Below are 24518 nucleotides of genomic sequence, written 5' to 3'. Positions count from 1 at the left end.
CGGGGTGAGGGCCAAAGTGCGTGAAATGGAGGAGATGCAGGTGAGGGCATCATTGATCACTGTAGAAGGGAAACCACGATCCTTAAAGAAAGAGGACATTTGAGATGTCCTGGAATGGAAAGCCTCATCCTGGGAGCAGATGCAGCAGAGACTGAGGAACTGGGAATAGGGAATGGCATTTTTGCATGTGGCGGGTTTACACCCCGAGGGAAACACAGCTCGGGAGTAGGCACTTCGGCACCCAGAGCCCACGAACTCCACCTCCTACAAATTATGAAACTCAGCCTACCTTTTCTTATTATTTTTTTTTACCATACTCCCGCTTTCGTCACCGACAACCCCTATCGTTAATGACAGAGCGGGCCAGGATCGGGTGGGGGGGGGGGTCATTCAAAACCAAATCGGCGGAAATGTAACTCATTCGTCACTGTAAACTCTTCCTTAAGAATGAAGCAAAAAATAAAGTCTATAGTCCACACGAACTCACAGTAAACCTTGTCCTTCGCGTTAGATTAACGTGTTTGGAGAAATGCTTAACACTACAGAACTCCTGTATTTTGCTCCCAGCTATGCAAATTTCTATGGGAAACCCGCCAATGACTACTCTGCTTCAGGGAAAGAAAGTCATTTCATTTCCTGATTCCTAATAAATTTCCATTAGAGCAAACTAATTGTTGAATCTCCTCTGCATTTCCTCCAGTATGTTTATTATTATTATTATTTCTCTGCTAAATTTGATAAAACGTGACTCGCGGATATAGACAAGCACACTCACTTCTCAATTGACAGGGACTTTCGGACTGTTCCAATGCTGTTTCGTATGGTGGACTTCTGGAGATTTACAGAAGTGTTATCGCCTAGGTTTAATTGTTTAATGTTACTGTGAAGTGACTTTGGAACAGAACCAGTTGTAGATGTTAAGATAGGGACAATATCTATACAGTTCACGTCTGACAGTCTTTCAATTTCACCTTTCAAGGTCTGCATATTTCAGGTGTTTTTCACAGATTGTTGTGTGCGTTTGGAATGAGGATATCTATTAAGTCGGTTGTTCTTGCTTGTTTAACCTGTAATATTACATCCGGGTGGGTATAATGTATTGTCCTACCTGTAAAAATAGATCAGTCATAATATAGTCTTATGAGTCTGACTGTAAAACTGGATCAGTTCTGTATTTATAATAATATATGGTATATTTTTCATAAGTTTGTGTTTTAAAGCAAGATTTTATTGAATGCTGTTTACCACGAGATCGTGCCAGTGTGAGTAATCAGATTGAGTTAAACTGCTGCAGGATCCTGGAATGTGTCGGATTGTTTCTGTCTCTGTTGGATTTTCGGCATTTACCTTCTTCAATTTGTTGGTCTTTTATTGTGTATTTTCGATTTTTTGTGTGTTAGTCTCTACTGTCAGAACAAACCACTCTTTTCCTGTGATGAGGTCTTTAACTCTGAGCCAGGCGGTGCATGCTTCCTTGTCAACGTCACTTCTGCTCAGTTGGTGGGGATGTCGTCCATGAAAGGTCATTCTCTCCCATTGGTTGAGTCAGTGGTCTTCTGTGTGGTGACGGTGACAGACTTCCCAGGACGGGCCTCGTCTTCCACGCTCTCTTTGCCACGGTTGAATTCAGCAACCCACTTCTTCACCATGTTGTCAGAAGGGGCTCCCTCCCCTAGCGTTGCCACCATGTCCTCGTGGACCTCCTTGGGTGATAGGCCCTTGAGACTGAGGTAGCGGATGACTGCACGAAGGCCAATGTTGTCCATTTTCTCAGACAGTGCTTACTTGCAAATTTCAATTATCTGAAACAGGAATACCACAAAAGTTATTTATTTCAAACTTTCTGCATAATCACTCAAAGAGTTGATCTGCACGTGCACGTAACGAGAGCTGTGTAACTCATCTGCTTCTACCTTAGGCCACGAACTTATCAAACACCCCTCGTAATTTCTTCATATTTCTAGTTTGTACTTTCCTTCAGGTTTAGTGATGTGCACTTCCGACAGGAATATCACACGCTCTCATTGAGTGCTGAATCCTGTTTTTATTGATGAAAATATACCCTTAGAAGGTTTACCATGAGTGGACAGAGGGAATGGAACTCCCCCCAGCAGCCTGTCAGAGTGTGTGCGTGCAACTACCCTACCATCTTCTTCCCTCTTCTCTCCACAAACAGCTCATCTTCTCCGCCTCCTCCTTCCTACCCATCTCTCATTGCTCTCTCACTCCTCCCCACATAATCCTCTCAGCCTCATCCCTCCATTCTCTCTTACCCTCCCCTCCCTACTCTCCTTCCCCTTTCCTCTCCCACCCTAGCACAGCCCCTTCTTCCTCACCTCCCTCCTCTCACTCACCTCACCCCACTTTCACTCACTCACACTTCTCTTCTCCCCTTGCTGTCTACGCCCGCTGGCCATTCACAATGAGTCTCTCCCCGTGTTCACTGCAGAGTACCAACCCTCCCGTTCGACGTGCGATGTTGACAGAGGCACAACTGCCTCCAAGACAAATATCCTCAGTTCAAAGATTGGGACCTGCCGGCATTCAGAGCAGAGTGAAGCAGAACGGGGAGGGAGAGAAGCGGAGGGAGATGGGGAGAGAGAGAGGACAGAGAGGTGAGAGACAGGTGTACACAAGACAGGACATCTGGTTCACGGAGGCAGACTGCGGGTTGGTGCGGAGAGAGAGAAAGACTAGGGAGGGACTGGGGAGAGAGGCACTGCTGGAGAGAAACTGGTGGGGAGTGCCAAACTGGGACGGCTGATTTGGGGTGTGAGGGACACTGGGGGAAGAACGGGATGGGGTGAGGGAGAATCCAAGAGAAGAAGGAAACTGGGAATGAGAGAGACTGGAGATGAGAGCGAATCAGGGGGACATTCGGGGACAGAAGCCGGGAAGAGAGAGATGGGCAGGAAGAGAGATGGACGAGGGGGAGAAGGAAACGGGAAGAGAGAGACCGGGAAAGGGAGACAGGGCAGAGAAAGACATCGGGAAGAGAATAATGGAGGAGAGAGGGGAGAAGAGAGGCGGTGGAGAAAAAGAAGTGAGAGGCAGGGAGATAAACGATGGAAAGAGACAGATGGGGAGACAGACGATGCAAGCAGACTCTGGGGGCAGAGAATGTTTGGGGAGAAAGAGAGACGGGCAAGGAAGAGAGAGCCGGAGACAGATACAGAGGAAAGATAAAAATGAGGGTAAATAAAGAGGGTAGCAAGAGAGAGAGGGGCAGCGATGGGGAGAGAAAGTGGGTAGGGGGGCTGAGAGAGTGAGAGAAAAACAGCGAAACAGTGTGTGGAGGAGAGACAGATGGGAGAGGGAACCCAGGGGAGATGAGAGACTGGGAGGGGAGAAGTGACAGATGGATGGGGACTGGGGTGAGAGAGAAATTGAGGGAGAGAGAATGGGAGGAGAGATGCAGAATGGGCTGGAGAGACCGGGAGGGAGAGACTGGAAAGATATGGAAAACAGAGAGGGTGAGAGAGAGAGTGAGAGTGAGGGGGGGAGGGGGATGGGGAGAGGAGAGAGAGGGGGAGAGGAGAGAGAGGGGGAGGGGGAGGGGGGAGAGAGGGGGAAGGGAGAAGGAGGGGGAGGGGGAGGGACAGGGAGGTGGAGGGACAGGGACAGGGGGAGGGAACAGGGAGAGGGAAGGGGACAGGGACAGGGCGGTGGAGGGACAGGGAAAGGGGGAGGGAAGAGGGAGAGGGGACAGGGAGAGGGAGGGGGACAGGGACGGGGAGGTGGAGGGACAGGGGAGAGGGAGGGAACAGGGACGGGGAGGTGGAGGGACAGGGGAGGGGGAGGGACAGGGAAAGGGGGAGGGAAGAGGGAGAGGGGACAGGGAGGGGGAGGGGGACAGGGACGGGGAGGTGGAGGGACAGGGGAGGGGGAGGGAAGAGGGAGGGGGACAGGGAGAGGGAGGGGGACAGGGACGGGGAGGTGGAGGGACAGGGCGGTGGAGGGACAGGGAAAGGGGGAGGGAAGAGGGAGGGGGACAGGGAGAGGGAGGGGGACAGGGACGGGGAGGTGGAGGGACAGGGGAGGGGAGGGACAGGGGAGGGGGAGGGAAGAGGGAGAGGGGACAGGGAGAGGTAGGGGGACAGGGATGGGGAGGGGGAGGGAACAGGGAGAGGGAGGGGGACAGGGAGGGGGAGGGGGACAGGGACGGGGAGGTGGAGGGACAGGGGAGGGGGAGGGAAGAGGGAGGGGGACAGGGAGGGAGGGGGACAGGGACGGGGAGGTGGAGGGACAGGGCGGTGGAGGGACAGGGAAAGGGGGAGGGAAGAGGGAGGGGGACAGGGAGAGGGAGGGGGACAGGGAGAGGGAGGTGGAGGGACAGGGGAGGGGAGGGACAGGGGAGGGGGAGGGAAGAGGGAGAGGGGACAGGGAGAGGGAGGGGGACAGGGACGGGGAGGGGGAGGGAACAGGGAGAGGGAGGGGGACAGGGACGGGGAGGTGGAGGGACAGGAGAGGGAGGGGGACAGGGACGGGGAGGTGGAGGGACAGGGAGAGGGAGGGGGACAGGGACAGGGGAGGTGGAGGGACAAGGGAGGGGGAGGGAAGAGGGAGAGGGGACAGGGAGGGGGAGGGGGACAGGGACGGGGAGGTGGAGGGACAGGGGAGGGGAGGGGGACAGGGAGAGGGAGGGGGACAGGGACGGGGCGGTGGAGGGACAGGGGAGGGGAGGGGGACAGGGACAGGGGAGGGGAGGGGGAGGGAAGAGGGAGAGGGGACAGGGAGGGGGAGGGGGACAGGGACGGGGAGGTGGAGGGACAGGGGAGGGAGGGGGACAGGGACGGGGAGGTGGAGGGACAGGGGAGGGAGGGGGACAGGGACGGGGAGGTGGAGGGACAGGGGAGGGGAGGGGGACAGGGACAGGGGAGGGGAGGGGGACAGGGGAGGGAGGGGGACAGGGGAGGGGAGGGGGACAGGGACGGGGCGGTGGAGGGACAGGGGAGGGGGACAGGGACAGGGGAGGGGAGGGGGACAGGGGAGGGGAGGGGAGGGGGGACAGGGGAGGGGAGGGGAGGGGGACAGGGGAGGGGAGGGGGACAGGGGAGAGGGAGGGGGACAGGGGAGGGGAGGGGGACAGGGGAGAGGGAGGGGGACAGGGGAGGGGGAGGGAAGAGGGAGAGGGGACAGGGACGGGGAGGTGGAGGGACGGGGCGGTGGAGGGACAGGGGAGGTGGAGGGACAGGGGAGGGGAGGGACAGGGAAAGGGGGAGGGAACAGGGAGAGGGGAGGGAACAGGGAGAGGGAAGGGGACAGGGAGAGGGAGGGGGACAGGGAGAGGGAGGGGGACAGGGGAGGGGAGGGGGACAGGGGAGAGGGAAGGGGACAGGGGAGGGAGGAGGACAGGGAGGGGGAGGGGGACAGGGACGGGGAGATGGAGGGACAGGGAGAGGGAGGGGGACAGGGAGGGGGAGGGGGACAGGGACGGGGAGGTGGAGGGACAGGGAGGGGGAGGGGGACAGGGACGGGGAGGTGGAGGGACAGGGGAGGGGAGGGGGAAAGGGGAGGGGAGGGGGACAGGGACAGGGGAGGGGAGGGGGACAGGGGAGGGGAGGGGGACAGGGATGGGGCGGTGGAGGGACAGGGGAGGGGAGGGGGACAGGGACGGGGAGGTGGAGGGACAGGGGAGGGGAGGGGGACAGGGGAGGGGAGGGGACAGGGGAGGGAGGGGGACAGGGGAGAGGGAGGGGGACAGGGGACAGGGGAGGGGAGAGGGAGGGAGGGAGGGGAGGGACAGGGGAGGGGAGGGACAGGGGAGGGGAGGGGGACAGGGGAGGGGAGGGGGACAGGGACGGGGCGGTGGAGGGACAGGGAGGGGAGGGGGACAGGGACAGGGGAGGGGAGGGGAGGGACAGGGGAGGGGAGGGACAGGGGAGGGGAGGGGGACAGGGAGGGGAGGGGGACAGGGGAGGTGGTGGGACAGGGGAGGGGAGGGGGACAGGGACGGGGAGGTGGAGGGACAGGGGAGGGGAGGGGGACAGTGGAGGTGGAGGGACAGGAGAGGGAGGGGGACAGGAGAGGGAGGGGGACAGGGGAGGGGAGGGGGACAGGGGAGGGGAGGGACAGGGGAGGGGAGGGGGACAGGGGAGGGGGACAGGGGAGGGGAGGGGGACAGGGAGGGAGAGGGGACAGGGACGGGGAGGTGGAGGGACAGGGGAGGGGAGGGGGACAGGGGAGGGGAGGGGGACAGGGACGGGGCGGTGGATGGACAGGGGAGGTGGAGGGACAGGGGAGGGGAGGGGGACAGGGAGAGGGAGGGGGACAGGGGAGGGGAGAGGGACGGGGAGGTGGAGGGACGGGGAGGGGAGGGGGACAGGGGAGGTGGAGGGACAGGGGAGGGAGGGCGACAGGGGAGGGGAGGGGGACAGGGGAGGTGGAGGGACAGGGGAGGGAGGGGGACAGGGGAGGGGAGGGGGACAGGGGAGGGGAGGGGGACAGGGACAGGGGAGGTGGAGGGACAGGGGAGGGACAGGGAGGGGGAGGGGGACAGGGACGGGGCGGTGGAGGGACAGGGGAGGTGGAGGGACAGGGGAGGGGAGGGGACAGGGGAGGTGGAGGGACAGGGGAGGGGAGGGGGACAGGGACGGGGCGGTGGAGGGACAGGGGAGGTGGAGGGACAGGGGAGGGGAGGGGGACAGGGGAGGGGAGGGGGACAGGGACGGGGAGGTGGGGGGGACAGGGGAGGGGAGGGGGACAGGGGAGGGGAGGGGAGGGGGACAGGGGAGGGGAGGGGAGGGGGACAGGGGAGGGGAGGGGGACAGGGGAGGTGGAGGGACAGGGGAGGGGAGGGGGACAGGGGAGGGGAGGGAGGGGGACAGGGGAGGGGAGGGGAGGGGGACAGGGGAGGGGAGGGGGACAGGGACGGGGAGGTGGAGGGACAGGGGAGGGGAGGGACGGGAGGTGGAGGGACAGGGGAGGGGGAGGGAAGAGGGAGAGGGGACAGGGACGGGGAGGGGGACAGGGACGGGACGGTGGAGGGACAGGGGAGGTGGAGGGACAGGGGAGGGGAGGGGGACAGGGGAGGGGAGGGGGACAGGGACGGGGAGGTGGAGGGACAGGGGAGGGGAGGGACGGGGAGGTGGAGGGACAGGGGAGGGGAGGTGGAGGGACAGGGAGGGGAGGGGGACAGGGGAGGGGAGGGGGACAGGGGAGGGGAGGGAGGGGGACAGGGGGGGAGGGGAGGGGGACAGGGGAGGGGAGGGGGACAGGGACGGGGAGGTGGAGGGACAGGGGAGGGGAGGGACGGGGAGGTGGAGGGACAGGGGAGGGGGAGGGAAGGGGAGAGGGGACAGGGACGGGGAGGGGGACAGGGACGGGGCGGTGGAGGGACAGGGGAGGTGGAGGGACAGGGGAGGGGAGGGGGACAGGGGAGGGGAGGGGGACAGGGACGGGGAGGTGGAGGGACAGGGGAGGGGAGGGACGGGGAGGTGGAGGGACAGGGGAGGGGAGGGGGACAGGGGAGGGGAGGGGGACAGGGGAGGGGAGGGGAGGGGGACAGGGGAGGGGAGGTGGAGGGACAGGGGAGGGGAGGGGGACAGGGGAGGGGAGGGGGACAGGGGAGGTGGAGGGACAGGGGAGGGGAGGGGGACAGGGGAGGGGAGGGGGACAGGAGAGGGAGGGGGACAGGGGAGGGGAGGGGGACAGGGACGGGGCGGTGGAGGGACAGGGGAGGGGAGGGGGACAGGGACAGGGGAGGGGAGGGGGACAGGGGAGGGGAGGGGGACAGGGACAGGGGAGGGGAGGTGGAGGGACGGGGCGGTGGTGGACAGGGGAGGGGAGGGGGACAGGGAGAGGGAGGGGGACAGGGACGGGGAGGTGGAGGGACAGGGGAGGGAGGGGGACGGGGAGGGGAGGGGGACAGGGGAGGGGGAGGGACAGGGGAGGGGAGGGGGACAGGGGAGGGGAGGGGGACAGGGACGGGGCGGTGGAGGGACAGGGGAGGGGAGGGGGACAGGGGAGGGGGAGGGACAGGGGAGGGGAGGGGGACAGGGGAGGGGAGGGGGACAGGGACGGGGAGGTGGAGGGACGGGGAGGGGAGGGGGACAGGGGAGGGGAGGGGGACAGGGACGGGGAGGTGGAGGGACAGGGGAGGGGAGGGGGACAGGGGAGGGGAGGGGGACAGGGGAGAGGGAGGGGGACAGGGGAGGGGAGGGGGACAGGGGAGGGGAGGGGACAGGGACGGGGAGGGGAGGGGGACAGGGGAGGGGAGGGGGACAGGGGAGGGGAGGGGACAGGGACAGGGGAGGGGAGGGGACAGGGACGGGGAGGGGAGGGGGACAGGGGAGGGGAGGGGGACAGGGGAGGGGAGGGGACAGGGACAGGGGAGGGGAGGGGACAGGGACGGGGAGGGGAGGGGGACAGGGGAGGGGAGGGGGACAGGGGAGGGGAGGGGGACAGGGACGGGCCTGCTGAGCTCCTCCAGAATTTTGTATAACTTTGATTTCCAGCAGTTGCAGATCTTCTCTTGGTTCTTATTGCTCTTCTTCAATAGGGAGGCCGCGGGTGCCCAGTCTCCATTCCCGGGACCCAATACAGCCCAACCTCCTGTGTGGCCTTTCATATCTACCGCAGACTTCTGTCCTAGGTGCTAAGGGAGCTGAGGTAGCAGGAGGAGGGGAATCGTCCCAGGACTGTGTACAAAGGGGCCTCGCTCCCCTTTCAGGCCCAGGAGGGGCAGGCGATCAAAGTTGGACCATTCAGCTCAGACTCGGCTTCCCGGGAGGTGGCGGAAAACTTTAGCGGATGGGGTGGAACCCTCCTCACGGTCAGAGGAGTCACGGTAGCTCTCTCTCCGTCTCATCCTCTCCTGGCGAGCGGAGGATGCTGATACCCACTTCTGAGACCTGATAGCATCCTGAGGTCAAAGGTGAGGGGACGGAGGGTTGGAGATTTACTTCAGCATTGGACGGATTCATGGGGCCAGGGGTGGGAGGATCGAAACAGCCACAACCCACCCCTTCCCCCGCCCCAGGTTGCTGGGACTGGTGGGGCCAGTGAAACTCCAGGGCTGAGGATTCTGTGGTCCAGAGGTGAAAGGAACAGTGGGGTGAGAGTACAAAATGAGGGGGAGGGCCGTGTGGGGAGGGATCCTTGATGGAGAGGTGTAAATCACTGTATGGACTTAATTTAGCTCGACAGATTACTTTAAATACTCACGGAATGATACACACCAAAGACTGTTGTAAAGTACAACAAAATTGATATTTCAGAGTGATTCACTCTGTTCCAGCAGCCTCACTTCATAAACAAGGAAGACACACTAATTCCACAGTCGCGTGTCAGTCTCCAACCTCATCCCACACTCTCGTGTCAGTCCCCAAGCTAATCTATCTGTTGTTCTACAGCCAGTCAGTTGCCAAATTAATCTGCATGCACCGCTGTGTGCCCACAGTCTCGTGTCAGTCCCCAAAGTAATCCCACAGTCTCGTGTCAGTCCCCAAAGTAATCCCACAGTCTCGTGTCAGTCCCCAAAGTAATCCCACAGTCTTCTGTCAGTTCCCAAATTAATCCTACAGTCTTGTTCAAGTCCCCAAACTAATCCCAGAGTCTAGTGTCAGTCCCCATACAAATCCCAGTCTCATGTCAGTCCGCAAACTAATCCCAAAGTCTCGTGTCAGCCTTCAAACTAATCCCACATTCTCGTCTCGGTAGTCAAATTAAACCCACAGTCGCGTGTCCATTATCAATCTAATCCCACAGTCTCGTGTCAGTCCCCAAACTAATCCCACAGTCTCGTGTCCATCCCGAAGCTAATCCCAGTCTCGTGTCCATCCCCAATCTAATCCCACAGTCTCGTGTCAGCAATAAACTTAATCCCATAATATCGTGTCAGTAGTCAAACTAGTCACAGAGTCGCCTGTCAGTCCTCAAACTATTCCCACAGTCTCGTGTTAATCCCCACACTAGTCCCACAGTATCGTGTCCATCCCCAAACTAATCCCACATTCTCGTGTCAGCCTTCAAACTAATCCCACATTCTCATCTCAGTAGTCAAGTTAAACCTACAGTCTCGTGTCCATCCCAAATCTAATCCCAGTCTCGTATCCATCCCCAAACAAATCCCACAGCCTCGTGTCAGTCCCCAATCTAATCCCAGTCCCGTATCCATCCCCAAACAAATCTCCCAGTCTCGTCTCCATCCCCAAACTAATCCCATAGTCTTGTCTCAGTAGTCAAATTAAACCCGCAGTCTCGAGTCCATCTCCAATCAAATCCCAGTCTCGTGTCCAACTCCAAGCTAATCCCAGTCTCGAAGGAGTCCCCAAACTAATTCCACAGTCTCGTGTCCATCGCCAAACCAACCCCACAGCCTCGTGTCAGTCCCCAAACTAATCCCACAGCCTTGTGTCCGTCCCCAAACTGATCTCACAGTCTCGTGTCCATCCCCAAACTAATCCCACAGCCTCGTGTCCATCCCCAAACTGATCTCACAGCCTTGTGTCCATCCCCAAACTAATCTCACAGTCTCATCAGTCCCCAAACTAATCCCACAGCCTCGTGTAAGATCCCAAACTAATCCCAGTCTCATGTCAGCCTTCAAACTAATCCCACATTTTCATCTCAGTAGTCAAATTAAACCTGCAGTCTCGTGTCCATCCCCAATCTAAACCCAGTCTCGTATCCATCCCCAAACAAATCCCACAGCCTCGTGTCAGTCCCCAATCTAATCCCAGTCTCGTATCCATCCCCAAACAACTCCCACAGCCTCATCTCCATCCCCCAAACCAATCCCACAGCCTCGTGTCCGTCCCCAAACTAATCCCACAGCCTCATGTCAGACCCTAATCTAATCCCAGTCTCGTATCCATCCCCAAACAGCTCCCACAGCCTCGTGTCCGTCCCCAAACTAATCCCACAGCCTCATGTCAGACCCCAATCTAATTCCAGTGTCGTGTCAGCCTTCAAGCTAATCCCACAGTCACGTCCCAGTAGTCAAATTAAACCCACAATCTCTAGTCCATCCCCAATCTAAACCCGCAGCCTCGTGTCCATCCCCAATCTAATCCCAGTCTCATATCCATCCCCAAACAAATCTCCCAGTCTCGTCTCCATCCCCAAACTAATCCCATAGTCTTGTCTCAGTAGTCAAATTAAACCCGCAGTCTCGAGTCCATCTCCAATCAAATCCCAGTCTCGTGTACAAATCCAAGCTAATCCCAGTCTCGAATGAGTCCCCAAACTAATCCCACAGTCTCATGTCCATCGCCAAACCAACCCCACAGCCTCGTGTCAGTCCCCAAACTAATCCCACAGACTTGTGTCCGTCCCCAAACTGATCTCACAGTCTCGTGTCCATCCCCAAGCTGATCCCACAGTCTCGTGTCCATCCCCAAACCAACCCCACAGCCTTGTGTCAGTCCCCAAACTAATCCCACAGCCTTGTGTCCGTCCCCAAACTGATCTCACAATCTCGTGTCAGTCCACAAACTAATCTCACAGTCTCGTGTCCATCCCAAACCAACCCCACAGTCTCATGTCAGCCTTCAAACTAATCCCACATTTTCATCTCAGTAGTCAAAGTAATCCCGCAGTATCGTGTCCATCCCCAAACCAATCCCACAGTCTCGTGTCAGTCCACAAACTGATCTCACAGTCTCGTGTCAGTTCACAAACTAATCTCACAGCCTCGTGTCAGTCCACAAACTGATCTCACAGTCTCGTGTCAGTCCCCAAACTAATCCCACAGCCTCGTGTAAGATCCCAAACTAATCCCAGTCTCATGTCAGCCTTCAAACTAATCCCACATTTTCATCTCAGTAGTCAAATTAACCCCGCAATCTCGTGCCTATCACCAAACTAATCCCACAACCTTGTGCCCGTCCTCAAACTAATCCCAGTCCCGTGTCAGCCTTCAAACTCTTCCCACAGTCTCGTGTCCATCCACAAATTAATCCCAGTCTCCTGTCTGTCCCCAAACTGATCCCACAGCCTCGTGACCGTCCCCAAAGTGATCACTCAGCCTTGTGTCCATCCCCCAAACTAATCCCACAGTCTGTGTCAGTTGTCAAACTAATCCTGGGCCGTACCCTCCAAATATCCGGATCTGCCTCCCGTTTTTTTTTGCACTACCTTACTTTCACTTTTCTATTTTCTATTTACAATTTATCATTTAAATTTTTAATATTTACTATTGATTTGTAATCCAGGGAGCGCAAAGCGCAGAATCAAATATCACTGTGATGATTGTATGCTCCAGCATCAATTGTTTGGCAACAATAAAATAAAGTAATCCCACAGTCTCGTGTCTGTCCCCAAACAAGTCTCACAGTCTTGTGACCATTACCCAAATAATCCCACAGTCTCGGGTCAGCCTGCAAACTAATTCCACAGTCTCGTGTCCGTCCCCAAACAAATCTCACAGCTTCGTGTCCATCCCCAAACTAACCCCACAAACTTCTGTCCATCGGCAAACTAACCCACAGTCTCGTGTCCATCACCAAACTCATCCCACAGTCTAGTATCCATCCCCAAACTAATCGCACAGTCTCATGTCAATCCCCAGACTAATCCCATAGTCCCGTGTCAGTCCCCAAACTAATCCCAGTCCTGTGTCAGTCCCCAGACTAATCCCACAGTCTCGTGTCAGTCCCCAGACTAATCCCACAGCCTCGTGTAAGATCCCAAACTAATCCCAGTCTCATGTCAGCCTTCAAACTAATCCCACATTTTCATCTCAGTAGTCAAATTAACCCCGCAATCTCGTGCCTATCACCAAACTAATCCCACAACCTTGTGCCCGTCCTCAAACTAATCCCAGTCCCGTGTCAGCCTTCAAACTCTTCCCACAGTCTCGTGTCCATCCACAAATTAATCCCAGTCTCCTGTCTGTCCCCAAACTGATCCCACAGCCTCGTGACCGTCCCCAAAGTGATCACTCAGCCTTGTGTCCATCCCCCAAACTAATCCCACAGTCTGTGTCAGTTGTCAAACTAATCCTGGGCCGTACCCTCCAAATATCCGGATCTGCCTCCCGTTTTTTTTTGCACTACCTTACTTTCACTTTTCTATTTTCTATTTACAATTTATCATTTAAATTTTTAATATTTACTATTGATTTGTAATCCAGGGAGCGCAAAGCGCAGAATCAAATATCACTGTGATGATTGTATGCTCCAGCATCAATTGTTTGGCAACAATAAAATAAAGTAATCCCACAGTCTCGTGTCTGTCCCCAAACAAGTCTCACAGTCTTGTGACCATTACCCAAATAATCCCACAGTCTCGGGTCAGCCTGCAAACTAATTCCACAGTCTCGTGTCCGTCCCCAAACAAATCTCACAGCTTCGTGTCCATCCCCAAACTAACCCCACAAACTTCTGTCCATCGGCAAACTAACCCACAGTCTCGTGTCCATCACCAAACTCATCCCACAGTCTAGTATCCATCCCCAAACTAATCGCACAGTCTCATGTCAATCCCCAGACTAATCCCATAGTCCCGTGTCAGTCCCCAAACTAATCCCAGTCCTGTGTCAGTCCCCAGACTAATCTCACAGTCTCGTGTCAGTCCCCAGACTAATCCCACAGTCCCGTGTCAGTCCCCAGACTAATCCCACAGTCTCGTATCCATTCCGAAACTAATCCAACAAACTTGTGTCCATCCCCAAACTAATCCCAGTCTTGTGTCAGTCCCCAAACTAATCCCACAGTCTCGTCTCAGCCCCACACTAATCCCACAGTGTCGTGTCAGCCCCAAACTAATCCTACAGTCTCATGTCAGTCCCCAAACTAATCCCACAGCCTCGTGTCAGTCCCCAAACTAATCCCACAGCCTCGTGTCAGTCCCCAAACTAATCCCAGTCTCGTGTCAGTCCCCAAACTAATCCCATTTCCCTGCTCTTTCCTGACAGCCCTGTTTCAGTCCCCAGACTAATTAATTAGGAAGGGGAATGGTGGTGCTATCAGCCTGGATCCTTACAACATAAATCAGACACAGATTTTGCTCTGGGAAATGCACAACGGAAATGTGGAGGTATTCTCAGCAGCACTTGCGCGGGGCTCTGGACAGGTTCTCCCACTGAGGCAGAGTAAGGATAGTAGGGTGAAGGAGCCCTGGTTGGCAGGAGCTGTAGAACGTGTAGTGACAAGGAAGAAAGAAGCTGATTTAAGGTTTAGGAAGCAAGGGTCGAAGAGAGCTGTAAAGAGTTACAAGATAGGCAGGATGGAACTGAAGAACGGAATTAGGGGAACAAGAAAGGCCTACTGACTCTCACAGCTATCTGGACTATCCCTCTTCTCAGCCTGTCTCTTGCAAAAATGCCATCCCCTTCTCGCAATTCCTCCGTCTCCGCCGCATCTGCTCTCAGGATGAGGCTTTTCATTCCAGGACGAGGGAGATGTCCTCCTTTTTTAAAGAAAGGGGCTTCCCTTCCTCCAGCATCAACTCTGCTCTCAAACCCATCTCCCCCATTTCACGCACATCTGCTTTCACTCCATCCTCCTGCCACCCCACTAGGAATAGGGTTCCCCTGGTCCTCACCTACCACCCCACCAGCCTCCGGGTCCAACATATTATTCTCCATAACTTCCGCCACCTCCAACGGGATCCCACCACTAAGCACATCTTCCCCCCCCCTCTGCTTACTGCAGGGATTGGACCCTACGCAACTCCCTTGTCCATTCGTCCTCCCCATCCCTCCCCACCAATCTCCTTCCCGGCACTTATCCGTGTAAGCGGAACAAGTGCTACACAGGCCCTTAAACTTCCTCCCTCACCACCATTCAGGGCCCCAGACAGTCCTTCCAGGTGAGGCAACGCTTCACCTGTGAGTCGGCTGGGGTGATATACTGCGTCCGGTGCTCCCGATGTGGCCTTCTATATATTGGCGAGACCCGACGCAGACTGGGAGACCTACACTCTGTCCGCCAGAGAAAGCAGGATCTCCCAGTAGCCACACATTTTAATTCCACATCCCATTCCCATTCTGACATGTCTATCCACGGCCTCCTCTACTGTAAAGATGAAGCCACACTCAGGTTGGAGGAACAACACCTTATATTCCGTCTGGGTAGCCTCCAACCTGATGGCATGAACATCGACTTCTCTAACTTCCGCTAATGCCCCACCTCCCCCTCGTACCCCATCCGATATTTATTTTTATACACATATTCTTTCTCTCTCTCTCCTTTTTCTCCCTATGTCCCTTGTCCATCCTCTGGGTTTCCCCCCGACCTTGTCTTTCTTCCCGGACCTCCTGTCCCATGATCTTCTCGTATCCCCTTTTGCCAATCACCTGTCCAGCTCTTGGCTCTATCCCTCCCCCTCCTGTCTTCTCCTATCATTTTGGATCTCCCCCTCCCCCTCCAACTTTCAAATCCCTTACTCACTCTTCCTTCAGTTAGTCCTGACGAAGGGTCTCGGCCTGAAACGTCGACTGTACCTCTTCCTACAGATGCTGCCTGGCCTGCTGCGTTCAACAGCAACTTGGATGTGTGTTGCTCGGAGAGAGAATTGTTGCTTCCTGACCCACAGGATCAAATCTTCCCTTGTTTACGACTTTAATTTATGCCGGGACCCATTTTTCCCGGGCCACGCAGCGTCCGATCTCCCCACCTCCCCCGCCTACGGTCCCACACCCTCCCCAGACCCACACATCCCCCATAACCTCTCCCTGCTCACACGCACTGATTATTCTCGCCCAGCTTGGGCAACCACAACTAACTGATCCCACGGCCCCGGCTCGAGTGCAAAACTAAAACCGGGGCTGCCCGAAGGCCCCAGCCGTCCGGCAGAGCTCAGCACCGGCCCCGTCCCACTGCAACCGGCCCCCGATTCACACTAACCCGAAATCGGCCCCCTTCCTCACCGCCGCCCGAGCAGGACACCCCCCGGCAACCGCCGGGGTCAGCACTGCGCCTGCGCCTCACGTAGGGAACCCGCGGCGCCACGCGTGGCCGGAGCTCTCCGCAGCGCCGCAAGTGGTCGGAGGTCCCCACATCGCCGCAAGTGGTCGGAGGTCCCCACAGCACCACCAGTGGTCGGAAGTCCACGCGGCGCCAACTCCGACGGCCGGACGAGCAACGCCGAGAATTCGGCCGTCCGTCTCTTTCACTGGGACACCCCCGACCTTCACCTGATCAAGAACAGCCAACTGAACGTGAGCGAACTTCGAAGACCAAAAGACATAATTCTTATCAGACCAAAAGACATAATTCTTATCACCGCTCTTGAGGAAGGGTCCGCATTGTTAGAGTATTTAGTTTACCAGGAGACAATGACTGCAGGAACGAGAGGTCATCTGTTGACCCCGCGGGAAATTCTGGTTAATATTACTGAAACCGTTGTTTAACAAAATATGAAAAAACGAGACAATCCACTAACAGAATCCACCCCAAACCAGATCACTCTGGAAAGTTATCCCCCAAGAATATTTGGGGGTTTTAAAACCCACCTCGAGAGAAATACTACGCTGCCGTTCCACCAAAAAAAACGGGCACAAAGCTGTGATAAAACCTGTGGTTAATTTTTGCTCCCACTGAAATCATAAGAAATGTCAATTAAATTGTTTTTAAATACACGCGCCCAGGGGTGCAGTGCTGCCGGAGCACCACTCCGGCACCTCTGTGAAAAAAAGTCAAAATAAACTGCGGCCGCATATTAAATAGAGGGAATTTTACGGAAGCGGGGGTTGAAGAGACGGGGTATTGGCTGGTGGGTAAAATACCACTAATAATATTAGGATATGTGATTGTTTTTGGAGAAATCCTGGAGCTGTGACTTTTTTATTTAAGTATTTGTGAAATTCCTCCTCGCTCGACTCGTTGTCCCAGCATACCCTGCTGTAGCCTCCTGTCGTTTCACAGATCCTCGGTCTCTCTCCAGCTCCCGTTGTTTGACCATTGTTCGGCGAGAAAATAAAAATCTTAGATCTTTTGAAAACTGGCATGTCGCTTGCCGACGTCGTCCGTAAGGTCGGTAAGAACGAATCGAGCGTTCGCACAATAAAGCAGAAAGAAGCTGAAATTCGTGGAGGTGTTAGTGCTACTCCTACAACGGCAAGAATGGTTCGTGATAAAGTGCTTTCAAAGACTGATAAAGCATTAAGTGTGTGGCTAGAGGACATGTCACAGAATCATATCCCTATTGATGGCAAAATTATGCGTGAAAAAGCATTTAGTAAGTCTACATCTCTGGTGGTCCGTGGATTACTCGCTAATACAAAAGTAAATTTTTCTCAGTAACAACCCTATGGCTTCTAAGCAAACAACGTTAACTTCTTTATTTCGTAAACAAGCTGAGGAGTGCAACAAGAATAACGTACAAGAGACTGGTAACAGTAAAAGTGACAAAAGCTGTGTTTTGCCTGCTCCTAGTTCAAATTTTCTAACCGGGTCCAAATGCAGTTCTGAAAGTAATGGTCCTTCAAAATCAGTTTTAGATTAGATTACGAGGACACGCAGTCCTCTTTTATTGTCCTTCAGTAATGCATGCATTAAGAAATGATACAATTTGTTCCTCCAGAATGATATCACAGAAACACAAGACAAACCAAGACTAAAAAAAACTGACAAAAACCACATAATTATAACATATAGTTACAGCAGTGCAAAGCAATACCGTAATTTGATGAAGAACAGACCAGGGGCACGTAAAAACAAGTCTCAAAGTCTCTTGAAAGTCCCATCATTTCACGCAGATGGTTGAAGGGAGGAACTCCCTTCCATGAGCTTCCAGCGCCGCAAACTTGCCGATGCAGCATCCTGGAAGCATCTGACCACAGTCCGACTCTGAGTCCGTCCGAAAACTTCGAGCCTCCGACCAGCCCTCTGACGCTGAGCACCGAGCACCATCTCTGCCAAGCGCTTCGACCCCATACCCGGCAACAGGCAATAGGCAAAGCCGAGGATTTGGGGCCTTCGCCTCCAGAGATTCTTAATCTCAAACAGGGTTTATATCCCTGTTCAGATGTTTGGACTGAAGAAATGTGGAAGGAAAAGAAGTAAACTTATCCCTGGTTAGACTTCTTGGATGATAAACTTGGGTGTAAAGTATGTGCAAACAAAAGCAATCTGACACTTTTCACTTCCAAGGGTTTGAGGCTGTCAAATGAATGGTAGATGTACCAAGTATCCTATTATGGAGCCGATCCAAGTCTTTCAGAAAAAAAAATGGTTGATCACAAATTATCAAAAGCTCACACTGCTTCTCTGTGTTGAAAATATAGCTCATGAAGATTCTCTTGGAAAATTATGTGACACCATGAATGCTTCGCATCTAAAGGCAACCTGTTCAATTTTTCGTACTGCATATTATTTAGCTCAGAATGACAGACCATACTCTAATCACTTTGGCTTATTGGAACTTCAAGATTTTTACTACAATTCTCATTATCCTGATGTGATAATTTGGCACTGTCTTAAACACAGATTAGAACTTGCAGTAGGTGATTCGGTGAGAGATGTTCATGGAATAAATCATTTTCAATTATTTATGGACAAATTGTACTCTGTTTACAGTAGATCACCTCAAAATCAAAAGGAACTGTCTGAATGTGCCTCTGAACTAGAACAACAAATTTGCAAAATAGGCCATGTTCTGGGCACCAGGTGGGTAGCTAGCTCGTTTCGAACAGTTTCAGCAGTGTGGCAAAATTATGAAGCATTGTGTTTTCATTTTGAAAAAGCAATGAAGCATGAAACAAGATCTGGGAGTGACAGAAAAACCTATGAAGGTCTGTTAAAAAGATTCTTCAGAACAATTTCTATTGGACTGAGCTCTAACGTATGACACGTTGCATGAACTTGGTTTACTGTCAGAGTGTTTACAGAAACGCACTACTACGACTGCTTATGCAGACAAACTGACCCAATGGAGCATAAGGTCACTGCATGGACTGAAAGACCAACCTGGTACAAAAACTCTAGAAGATCAAGAGGCAGTTGAAAAGGGGAAGTTTGGAGAAATTACCTCAACAAGCAACAACAAAATTGTCTCCATTAATTTTCTACAGTTTCTTACTAGTCTTATAGACAATTTGCAGCACAGTATGTTCACGGCAACATCCTTGAAAGGTTCTCAAACTTCTAAACCTTAAAGTCTGTATAAATCCCTGCTAAACGAAGTGTGTGTCCTTGATAAAGATAACTGGCCTGCTGAAATACCACCTAATTATGGAGAAGCTGCAATATTATCTCTCTGTAAGAGGTTTAAGCTTTCTTCTTCCTCTGTAATAAATGTCTTCAGAGATTATGTGGAGGATCGTGGACACCGCATCCCCCAAGATTTACGCCCATTACTGAGCTGTTCGCAAGTTATTCCTATTAGTACTGCTGAGTGTGAGAGAAGATTCAGTCAGATGAACTTGATAATAACAACAACACACTCAAGGATTCTCATAGATCATGTATCAGCACTTACGTTTGTTACGGTGCTCGGTGCTCGGTGTCGGAGGGCTGGTCAGAGGCTCGAAGTTTTCGGACAGACTTAGAGTCGGACTGTGTCCAGGATGCCGCATCAGAAGTTTGCGGCACTGGAAGCTTGTGGCAGGGAGAGTTTCTCCCTTCTACCATCTGTGTGAGATGTTGGGGCTGTTGGGACTTGAGACTTTTTTTTCCACCGTGTCCATGGTCTGCTCTTATCAAATTACGATATTGCTTTACGCTGTTGTAACTATATGTAATAATTATGTGGTTTTTGTCAGTTTCAGTCTTGGTCTGTCTTGTGTTTCTGTGATATCATACTGGAGGAACATTGTATCACTCTTAATGCATGCATTTCTAAATGACAATAAACGAGGACTGAGTGTCCTCATAATCTAATCTAAACTACACGGATCTCCTCTAGTTCAGTGGAATCCTGAGCCATATGTCACATTGTGGTTGCGGTACCACAGATCAGCAGGTGACACCTGGACAAGAGTTGCTTCAGACCCCCGAACACATATTACGCCCGACCCTTTGTGGGAATTATTGTGAAACTTCTCATTGGTGGCATTTGGTAAGTAGGTAATTATCTTTAAATTGGTAAAATACATGATTACTGTATTTTTCTTTTCTTGCTTGCTAATTATATTTTATGATAATTAGTGAGAGCATCTGTGCAATACTTTGTCATATTATTAAATTAAGTATTATATGTTTTATTGTACCAGTTATATGCTGAAATGTAGTGATAGGCTATATTCTTGTTAATGTCTTAACTATCACTATATTTCTGTGGAGCTCTGGAATTCATATATTTCTTTCATCTTGGTTTAGTGCTTGACATTATAAGGAGCCCTATTCATATATATATATGTCACACACAATTTGTGTACCTGCTCACTACATGAATGGGGCAAGGAAGTTGCCCAGTACATGAAATGAGCAAGTACACAAATTGGGTGTGACATATATAGAGAGAGGATGTAGGAAATGGCAAGCATTTTGTCAGCTCCGGCACCTAAAAAATTAACGCTGCACCCCTGCACGCACCTCACATCATGCATGGGTTCCCCACACCGGGATCTGACGTCACGTGCCTGATGTCACACACACACACACACACACACACACACACACAGCGCGCGCGCGCTGCTCGCGCTGAGATGATTTAACATAGTCATAGTCATACTTTATTGATCCCGGGGGAAATTGGTTTTCATTACAGTTGCACCATAAATAATAAATAGTAATAGAAATACTAAGAGTAATATTACTATTAGTAAATAGTAAATAGTAATAGTCATAGAAATAATAAATAATAATAGAATAGTAATAGAAAATAGTCATAAATAGTTAAATAGTAATGCGTAAATTATGCCAGTAAATTATGAAATAAGTCCAGGACCAGCCTATCGGCTCAGGGTGTCCAAGCCTCCAAGCGAGGAGTTGTAAAGTTTGATGGCCACAGGCAGGAATGACTTCCTATGACACTCTGTGCTGCATCTCGGTGGGATGAGTCTCTGGCTGAATGTACTCCTGTGCCCACCCAGTACATTAGGTAGTGGATGGGAGACATTGACCAAGATGGCATGCAACTTAGACAGCATCCTCTTTTCAGACACCACCGTGAGAGAGTCCAGTTCCATCCCCACAACATCACTGGCCTTACAAATGAGTTTGTTGATTCTGTTGGTGTCTGCTACCCTCAGCCTGCTGCCCCAGCACACAACAGCAAACATGATGGCACTGGCCACCACAGACTCTTAGAACATCCTCAGCATCGTCCGGCAGATGTTAAAGGACCTCAGTCTCCTCAGGAAATAGAGACGGCTCTGACCCTTCTTGTAGACAGCCTCAGTGTTCTTAGACCAGTCCAGTTTATTGTCAATTTGTATCCCCAGGTATTTGTAATCCTCCACCATGTCCACACTGACCCCCTGGATGGAAACAGGGGTCACCGGTACCTTAGCTCTCCTCAGGTCTACCACCAGCTCCTTAGTCTTTTTCATATTAAGCTGCAGATAATTCTGCTCAAACCATGTGACAAAGTTTCCTACCGTAGCCCTGTACTCAGCCTCATCTCCCTTGCTGATGCATCCAACTATAGCAGAGTCATTCGAAAACGACTGGCCCAGCAATCAGTGACCCCCATCGCCCTCTCCCCACCCCTGCTGGATCCACGAGACACGCTATTCCCATTGATGCGAAATGATGTCAATCATTGGTTATACCCAATAGCGGAGGTGGACCAGCCGAGTGGGCGGTACCCCCACTGATCTCGTCTCCCATCTTCGTCCTGGTCTTCCCGTCAAGCTCGGACAAACTCCAAAGTAAAGGTCCCGCTTTATGATTTATTTCCATTTGCCTCCGAGGGAAGTTATGGGCTCTTGTGAAGCATCTTGTGAAGGATGTGATAACAGCACATTTGGAAAGCGGTGAAATGATCAGACAAAGTCAGCATGGATTTGTGAAAGGAAAATCATGTCTGACGAATCTCATAGAATTTTTTGAGGATGTAACTCGTAGAGTGGATAGGGGAGAACCAGTGGATGTGGTATATTTGGATTTTCAGAAGGCTTTTGACAAGGTCCCACACAGGAGATTAGTGTGCAAACTTAAAGCACACGGTATTGGGGGTAAGGTATTGGTGTGGGTGGAGAGTTGGTTAGCAGACAGGAAGCAAAGAGTGGGAATAAACGGGACCTTTTCAGAATGGCAGGCGGTGACTAGTGGGGTACCGCAAGGATCAGTGCTGGGACCCCAGTTGTTTACAATATATATTAATGACTTGGATGAGGGAATTAAATGCAGCATCTCCAAGTTTGCGGATGACTCGAAGCTGGGTGGCAGTGTTAGCTGTGAGGAGGATGCTAAGAGGATGCAGGGTGACTTGGATAGGTTGGGTGAGTGGGCAAATTCATGGCAGATGCAATTTAATGTGGATAAATATGAAGTTATCCACTTTGGTGGCAAAAATAGGAAAACAGATTATTATCTGAATGGTGGCCGATTAGGAAAAGGGGAGGTGCAACGAGACCTGGGTGTCATTATACACCAGGCATTGAAAGTGGGCATGCAGGTACAGCAGGCGGTGAAAAAGGCGAATGGTATGCTGGCATTTATAGCGAGAGGATTCGAGTACAGGAGCAGGGAGGTACTACTGCAGTTGTACAAGGCCTTGGTGAGACCACACCTGGAGTATTGTGTGCAGTTTTGGTCCCCTAATCTGAGGAAAGACATCCTTGCCATAGAGGGAGTACAGAGAAGGTTCACCAGATTGATTCCTGGGATGGCAAGACTTTCATATGAAGAAAGACTGGATGAACTGGGCTTGTACTCATTGGAATTTAGAAGATTGAGGGGGGATCTGATTGAAACGTATAAGATCCTAAAGGGATTGGACAGGCTAGATGCAGGAAGATTGTTCCCGGTGTTGGGGAAGTCCAGAACGAGGGGTCACAGTTTGAGGATAGAGGGGAAGCCTTTTAGGACCGAGATTAGGAAAAACTTCTTCACACAGAGAGTGGTGAATCTGTGGAATTCTCTGCCACAGGAAACAGTTGAGGCCAGTTCATTGGCTATATTTAAGAGGGAGTTAGATATGGCCCTTGTGGCTACGGGGGTCAGGGGGTATGGAGGGAAGGCTGGGGCGGTGTTCTGAGTTGGATGATCAGCCATGATCATAATAAATAGCGGTGCAGGCTCAAAGGGCCAAATGACCTACTCCTGCACCTATTTTCTATGTTTCTATGTATCTCCCACATCCGGAGTCTGATGCGGCACTAGAGAGGAGACGGCTCGGCCCATCAGCTTCATGCCAGCTCGCCGGGGAGGGATTCTGGCAGAAGAACAAGGGAGGGGGATTTTTTGAGAGGATAAAGATGTGTCAGAGGGGTGGGACAGGATAGAGTCTGAGAGGGTGTTTGTCCCGGTGGGTGACGGGGTTGGAGCCCATTGACAGCGGGGAGGGGACAGTATAGGGCTGATACTCTCTGAGGGGCTCATCTGTGGAAATGTCTGCCCCCACGGTGGTGGGGAGCAGAGGGATTCACCACATTGGGGGGGAAAACACCGGCAGACTGTTGACATGTAAGTGAGGCCAATGGTCTGGGAAAAGTGGGGATAGGAGTGGTGTTGGGGGCAAGGATGGACTGGCCCGGGGTCTAATTGAATGACAGGACAGGCTGGAGGAGCCGAGAGGCCTGCCCCTCTTCCTGTTGTCTGTGTGTTTAATGGGAAGGAATAACCAGACCGTTCCCGGGCCCGCAGGATGTCCCAGTCGGTGTTGTCGGGACCGGTGCTTGGAGAGCAGATGTTCCCAAACTGTGTTAACAGTTTGGCTGAGGGGCCACATGCAACACAAAATCTATATTTATATATTGTTAATGACATAGAATTGTATAATTTATGTTCGGTTTGCTATCTGAATGTACTTGCCTGTGATGCTGCTGCAGATCAGTGTTTCTCAGTCCCTTTACCTTCCCGTACTTGCACACTTGGCAATAAATTCAACAGGAGCTGACAAAACTCAGTGAGCTGAGGTTCTCAGAAAATTGCACACTTCAGTGAAGGGTCCCTCCGGTAGTTCCAAAGCAGCAACCAGGCTGACTAATGTTTCCACACAATCAAACCAGGGAATTGGTTTATTAGTCTTTTATTTTAATTTTGCAATGCTTAATTTAATTTAACTAATTTAAGTTACTGCAGTTCTGTTTTTTTGTCTATTATAATGTATTACATTGTACTACTGCTGTAAAGACAACGAATTTCATGACATTTGCCAACCTACTGCCCTCTACTGTGCTTATTGTCTTGTTTATTATTTATTGTAATGCCTGCACTGTTTTGTGCACTTTATGCAGTCCCGGGTAGGTCTGTAGTCTAGTTGAAAAACGCAAACACGGGGAAATCTGCAGATGCTGGAATTTCAAGCAACACAAATAAAAGTTGCTGGTGAATGCAGCAGACCAGGCAGCATCTCTAGGAAGAGGTCCTGACGAAGGGTCTCGGCCCGAAACGTCGACTGTACCTCTTCCTAGAGATGCTGCCTGGCCTGCTGCGTTCACCAGCAACTCTTATGTGAGTTGTCTGTAGTCTAGCGCAGTTTTTGTGTTGTTTTACGTAGTTCAGTGTAGTTTTTGTATTGTT

The 24518-nt window shown here is 52.7% G+C and overlaps 1 long non-coding RNA gene across 1 annotated transcript; it reads right to left on the bottom strand.

Moving 5' to 3' along the window:
* Positions 1–1206: 1206 nt before the first annotated feature.
* On the bottom strand, positions 1207–15921 carry LOC140207181 (uncharacterized). Its single transcript, XR_011888524.1, has 2 exons — positions 15792–15921; positions 1207–1802 (listed from the first exon to the last, which is right to left on the bottom strand). It is a non-coding gene; the product is annotated as an uncharacterized lncRNA (long non-coding RNA).
* Positions 15922–24518: the final 8597 nt, after the last annotated feature.

Source organism: Mobula birostris, chromosome 13, assembly GCF_030028105.1.
Source record: "Mobula birostris isolate sMobBir1 chromosome 13, sMobBir1.hap1, whole genome shotgun sequence".
NCBI classification, from domain to species: domain Eukaryota; kingdom Metazoa; phylum Chordata; class Chondrichthyes; order Myliobatiformes; family Myliobatidae; genus Mobula; species Mobula birostris.
This window is presented reverse-complemented; position numbering and strand designations above follow the sequence as displayed.